The sequence below is a fragment of the Psammomys obesus genome, unplaced genomic scaffold (genome assembly GCF_907164565.1).
Source record: "Psammomys obesus unplaced genomic scaffold, mPsaObe1.curated_primary_1811, whole genome shotgun sequence".
Classification (NCBI taxonomy): Eukaryota; Metazoa; Chordata; class Mammalia; order Rodentia; family Muridae; genus Psammomys; species Psammomys obesus.
This window is the reverse complement of record NW_026588368.1, coordinates 3,122,313-3,128,228: the sequence shown is the minus strand read 5'-3', so window position 1 is coordinate 3,128,228 and position 5,916 is coordinate 3,122,313. Positions and strand designations below refer to the sequence as shown.

At 44.7% G+C, this 5,916-nt stretch overlaps 1 protein-coding gene across 3 annotated transcripts in view; it reads left to right on the top strand.

The window, feature by feature from the left end:
• Positions 1 to 2,145: 2,145 nt before the first annotated feature.
• The window catches only part of Csgalnact2 (chondroitin sulfate N-acetylgalactosaminyltransferase 2), a 31,659-nt gene continuing 27,888 nt past the window's right edge, over positions 2,146 to 5,916 (top strand). For 2 of the 3 annotated variants that reach the window (XM_055604312.1, XM_055604311.1), the window contains exon 1: positions 2,146 to 2,222. The gene's annotated coding sequence lies outside the window, so the exon portion shown is untranslated. Of the gene's footprint in view, positions 2,223 to 2,510; positions 2,537 to 5,916 lie in introns of those variants that run through there. The other variant, XM_055604310.1, reaches the window with a different exon arrangement.

Below are 5,916 nucleotides of genomic sequence, written 5' to 3'. Positions count from 1 at the left end.
CACCCACAGCGGACTGGGCATTCGCACATCAGTGATCATTCAATAAAATACCCCCACAGCTTTGCCCACAGGCCAGTGGGGATGCAATTCTTCAACTGAGGTTCTGTTTGTGTCAAGTTGATAAAAGGTAAGCAGCACAACCTAGAATAGCTTCAGCCTTTTCTTCTCTGTGTTTTCATTTTCTCTCTGGAAACTGAAGAGCCTAACTATAAATTTGGGAAGGATTCAAAGGTTCAGATGAAGGGGACACGACCCCTCCCAGTTTGTGCACCACATAGAAAGTGGGCATGTGGTTCTGCCTGAAGTGTGATCAGGTAAGAAGGAAGATAAAGGGAGGACAGCAAACACAAGGGAGACAGAAACCGGGCACCTGTGGGGCTGGCAAAGAAGGAAAAAAGAAAATGCCTGCAGTGGATGGGGATGGATCGATCCTGGATCTCAGTGTGCTAAAAAGTGAGGTGGTTTTGAATTTGGTTAATGGGGACACTTCTTTCTCTTTTTAGAGACTTTACCAGAATTCATCCATTCACAAGTTCAGTTTGACCCTGTGCTTGATACTGATATGCCAGGAACTGCAGAGGAGGTCTCATTCTAGCAGAGTTTTCATCCAATTTAAAAAGTCTCCATAAGAAAAATCTAAGCCTAAGCATTTTCATGGCTGGACACAAGCCTAGAGGGCACATACCAAAGGCCCCTACATCTGAACTATATTTTGTTTGTGATGAGGTTTCAGCATGTATCCAGGCTGTCCTGGAACTTACTATATAGATGCAGGCCTCAAAATTATGATTCTTCTGCCTCAGCCTCCTATGTGCTAGGACTACGGGCAGATGCCACACCTGGCTCCTGGGTACTTCTCAGTAACCTTTAATGAAATGTCCAGTATAGTGTGGGCACACAGTAGATGCGGGCTTGGACTAAAAGTTCCAAAGCTGCTAATCTGGCATCGTGGTTCTCTAACATTTCAGAGAGATGCCATTTATATTTACTCCATTAGTAGCTTGGAGAACTTTTGTCTTATCTTGAGAATGTAGCGGTACTGCGCACTTTACCATTTGCTAGAGGTTCCCATGCTCCAAGTCTCCTAGGAGAGAATTCTGTTGCATCTTTACACTCATATTTTTGGGACTACGGCTAACTCATGTTTGCTGTCATTTGTGGATGCACTAGAGTAGATGGATGGCTGAGGTGATTGTGAGGTGCATCCTACAGAAGCAGCATTCCAGAGGAGAAGGTTTGTCCCTGATCACAACTGACTTTTATCAGCGACCAGTTGTTGAAATACCTTTTACCCACGTATTCTCCTCTAATGCCCTAATGAAAACTTTAAGGGTCTGGGCCACGTGCTTCGAAGACAGTCTTGCCTACTGAATAGCCAGTCTTGCCAACTCTTAGATCTCACTCTTCCCGATGTCGTTTCTGAGCGACTGTAGACGTAGGGAGTCCTGATAAAGAGCTCATCCAGACAGACCCTGCTAGTCTGTGCTTTCCTGAAGAGGCCAGTCTTTTCCTCTCCCAGTACTTTACATGCAGCAAACGGAACTGTTTAAAATAAAAACAGCTAAGACTCTCTGCAGTGGTTAGTACCGACCTGCTTTGAGCAGAAGGCATGCTGGCTGTATCGGTAGCCTCCCACTAGTCAGTTCTCTGCCGAGTTTGTCCCGTTAAGCACTTCTGTGACGATTAGCCACGTGTGAGTCTAGTTAAAGAGTCTCTAGTGCATGACGTTGCCAGGCAAGTTATCCCACAAGTCTGAGCACCCAACTCAGTTTTCGTTTGTTTGTTTTTAGATGAATCCTACGCTTTCCTGGTAGAGCGTAGGAAAGAAGAGTGGGGGGAATGGGCGTGTCCTAGCTGTACAGAAAAAGGCCTGGCGGCGGAGGGCGGGGCCCGGCCGCTGAGGGCGGGGCCTGGCTGTGAGGGGCTGGGCTTGGCCGTCTAGCCTGGCCGCGGAGGGCGGGGCCCGGCCGCGGAGGGGCTGGGCTTGGCCGTGTAGCCTGGCCGCGGAGGGCGGGGCTTGGCTGCGGAGGGCGGGGCCTGGCCGCCGAGGGCGGGGCCCGGCCGCCGAGGGCAGGCGGGCGAAGGCGCCACACCCTCATTTCTCTCATTTCCTCACGCGCGCCGGAAGTGGCGGTGCTCCGCGGCGGCGCGCCGAGCGGGCCGGCCCTGCGCTGGCCAGGTGTGCGGCTCCCCAGAGGCGGCAGCGCTGAGCTCCGGGCTCGGTGAGTACCGCCCTCGCCGGCCGCGCCTCTGGCGGGCGGCCGGTCCCCTCCGACGAGCCCTCCGGGACGCTGCTGGGCGCGGCGCTTTGCTGACGCGCCTTCCCGATTCTGGTCGGGTTTCAGGAGACGGCTGCTGCCAGAGACCGTCGGTTTGCGTGTCAGTTTTGTTTTTTTATTTTTATTTATTACGTATTGTCGTTTTTTTTTTTTAACCCACTCGCCACCATCTCCGCTGAGTGGCTAGACTCTTTTACTGCGGGGTTGAAGCGTCCTCTGGCAGCAGTCCTCCCGGCCTCCTCTAAGATGCTCTTGGGGTAGGAATTGGTGACCCCGGAGCCTGTTCAAACGGGGAGTTGTCAGAGTGACCAGATCGTTTAGGAAATTCCTGCGTACCAGGGCAGGTGGCTGGGTAACTTGTGAGCCACCACGGCGGTGCTTGTGTCTGCAGTGATGGTACTGGCAGTGTGACAGTTTAGTTACGAACCTAAAGCTTTTTCCTAAGCCCTTGTTTAATCTAGAGGTGCCTTGAGCCTGCTTTTGAAATGTATGTGCAGGGTCTTGACAGTTCGTGTCACTGAAGGCCCCTGGGCCTTTAATTCCTTGGGGATTAATGCTATCTTTTAAAGTATTAAAATAGCACCCTTAATTCCTGAAGTAATAAAAAAGTGTTTTATGGCATAATGTTCAGGAACATTTTGTGTTATTGTTTGATACTACTTATTTAAAATTAGGTCGCTAAAAGAATGCAAAAAAAAATGTTGGATTTCCAGTATATGTGGCTTAGAGGGTGTGATATGAACCAACCAGCTTTAGTTTCAAATAATTTAGAAATTAGCTTTTTTTGTTCTTCACTTCTTTTTGTGGAGGTATAAAATGCAGATCAAGTCAACAAAGGGGTAAAAATTAACTCTATAGGCCAGTGATTCTTTGCATCCTTGTTACCCTGCCCTGCCACACACCTCAGATTGTAACTGCGGAGCATTCCCATAGTGCTCTGCTGCTTCCAAGTCGGTTGCACCCCTGCTTCCCCATCCGTGTCCAGACTTCTCCCATCAGCTTTTAGCTTGGTCTGTTTTGAGTTTTGTACTAATGGTGTTAATACATGGTATTATCAGACTGTTGCTTGGGGAAGTTACCCTTCTTGGTTTTTTGGTATCTCGTTCATATCATGGCATGGTATGGATAGTTCTTTTTAAATGTGCAGCGAGCGTGCCATTGTGTGATGTGACTGTTCCGTTCATGGACATGTGTGCTTCCAGTTTTGTGTATTAGTAGTTTTAGATGTTAAGGATGTTGTAACATTCTTGTGAATGTGTTAGTGAATACGTGAAGACGTTTCTGCCAGACGCAGAATAACTGAGACAGACAATAGGGAAAAAATACGTCTTAAAGAACCTTTTAACTAACAAAACAGTGAAGTGTGGTTTAAAAAGTATAGGTATTATGAGTTAAGTCATAGTGGCGTACTTAATTCCAGTACTCGGGAGGCAGAGGAAGGTATATCTCTGTGAGTTCCAGGTCAGCCATGGATACACCCTCAGGCCCCGTCTCAAACAAACACTTACTTATTAAGTTACTATTTATTCTTTGTATTTACACGAGTGACAGTCTTCTTGCAGACTCATTATGCTTAACTATCTTTTACCCACAAGTCAGTTAGAATAGGCCATGATATGATTGTACCGTTTGATAGCAGTTAGGTAAGAACTGTGTTACTCAAGGTAGTGGTTGTTAGGGGAAATGGGGTAGCTGGTAGGGGAAATGAAGCACCCACCAAAGGATATAACTAAAAATGGATTGGAAAATCACAAGATTTCAAGACAAAAAAACTTACATAGTTACTGTCATGCCACACAAGTACTAGCTGTAAGTGTAAAACTGGATTATAAGGTTAGTTCTAGATGTGAACTTATTACAGGAATATAGTTATTTACATAACAGAATAAAAATTACTAAATATCAGTAGGAAGTCAGAACATGTAATTTGCACAAATACAATTAGCAATTGAGTTTTAAGTATTAGTATCCTCATGTTTGGAAAGGTGCTTTGCCTACTGAATAGGGAGAGAAACAGAGACAGAAACAGATACAGAGAGACAGACACACACAGAGACAAAGAGAAACAGAGACAGATGGACACAGAGAGAGAGAGAGAGAGAGAGAGAGAGAGAGATCATGGGACAGAATACTGGCAAACATAGATCAACTGTTCCCGCTCTAATTTCTGGGTTTTCCCTCTGGACATAGATGATCTGAAATTATGACCTTTCAGAGAGCTTGTGGAAAGATATGTGTGCTAGCAGCTCCTGATATAGCCCTGGCTATTCTGGAACTTGAGACCAGGCAGGCCTCAAACTCAGAGATCTAGCTGCTCCTGCCTCCTGAGTCATGAAATGAAAAGTGTGCACCACCATGTATAGCCTGAATTTTTAAGTCTTTAATAAAATGGAGAAAATGTTAATGTATTAGTCAGCTTTCTATTATTGTGATAAAATACCTGAGCTAGAGGGGAAAGGGTTACGTTTTCTTGAAGTTTCAGCTTGTATTCACTTGGCCCTGTTGCTTTGGTTCTGTGGCAGCATAGTCAACATGGTGGCAGAAATGTGTGGCTTACATTGGGGCCAAACAACAAAAGAGTGTGAAGAAGGACCCAACTCCAAACTAAAATGTTTGCTTACCTTTGGTTTAGAGGCCAGTTACAGACCTCTCTACATAACAGTATTTTGTGTATGATGAATCTGACATTTCAAAGGGATTGTAAAAAGAATAGTGAAACTTGCTTATCTGCTTGAGAAATAAGGTGCTAGTTATATATTAAAAATACCTCCACTGGAGAAGCTAAAATTGAATTGTCATGCAGGAAAAACTTGATAGATTTGACTGATAACAACAACAAAAAACTGCATAGCGGAAAATATTACCTGACAGTTATTGAGCACTTAATGATTGTCCGGTTTTGCTCGACTGTCACAGTAGTACTCCAAGGAAAGTACTCCAAGTTCCTCACAGAGATGGAGGACCTTGTAATGTAGAGCAGATAGTGGGATTTTGGCTGTGCAGCTCTGAAGCCTTTTATATAGACAAGAAGAACTGAAAAAAATAATTTGCAACATGTTAATGCCATTTTATAGGTATTAATCTGTGTTAGAAAGAAGCTGTGAGCTGCTATATGGGTGTTAGGAATCGAACCCAAGTCTTCTGGAAGAGCAGCAAGTACTCTTAACCGCTGAGCCACCTCTGTAGTCCTAAATTGCTTTTTTATTTTTATTCTACTATTCCATAAACTTATTTTATGCATGTGACATTATAATAATATTGATAATTGCATAGTTTAAAAACCACCTTAAAGGTGGAATTACTGAGTGTATGCATTTTAATTAAATCTGTTCCACAAAAGGGGGTGCATTGTATGCATATGTACATCTAGTTTGTCCTTAACTAAAGGAAAAAAATATCGGCTTTGAAGAAAATTTGGCTGTCCAGGGGCTGTTAAAACTGTAGCCTGCTCTAGCAGAGGACCTGAGTTTGGTTCTCAGTACCACATTGAGCAGTTCATAGCTACTTAGAATTCCAGTTCTAGGGAGTGTGACACCTGTAAGTTACCTCAGGGGCACCTTCTCTCTCTGTGTGTCTCTGTCTCTCTCTCACACACACACACACACATACACACATTTAAAAGTAAAAAAAAAAAAAA